The following is a 300-nucleotide window of genomic DNA, read 5'->3' as shown; positions in this document are numbered from 1 at the left end:
GAGGTCAAACGACCGTTGAAAACCATTTGAAATTTGTGTCAGCACGTCATAAATAGAACCCGGCAGCAGTTTTCTGTCGGGATTTGTTGCGCCGCGCCGCTCACGTCCGATTTAGACACGTGTAACATTGGTTTTGCTTTGTTTCACAGAACTAATCGTTGCCTGGGTTGCGTACGTATATGTGGGGCGGAGCTATCAAAATAGGGGCAAGACCCTTTTGGGGTAGGGCCGTGTTTGTTTTGGTGTTTTCAAATATCAACATTGGCTACCAGAAATCACTTACTCTGCCTTTAAAGGCAG

Source organism: Sinocyclocheilus rhinocerous, unplaced genomic scaffold, assembly GCF_001515625.1.
Source record: "Sinocyclocheilus rhinocerous isolate Xijiao unplaced genomic scaffold, SAMN03320098_v1.1 scaffold878, whole genome shotgun sequence".
Classification (NCBI taxonomy): domain Eukaryota; kingdom Metazoa; phylum Chordata; class Actinopteri; order Cypriniformes; family Cyprinidae; genus Sinocyclocheilus; species Sinocyclocheilus rhinocerous.
This window is presented reverse-complemented; position numbering follows the sequence as displayed.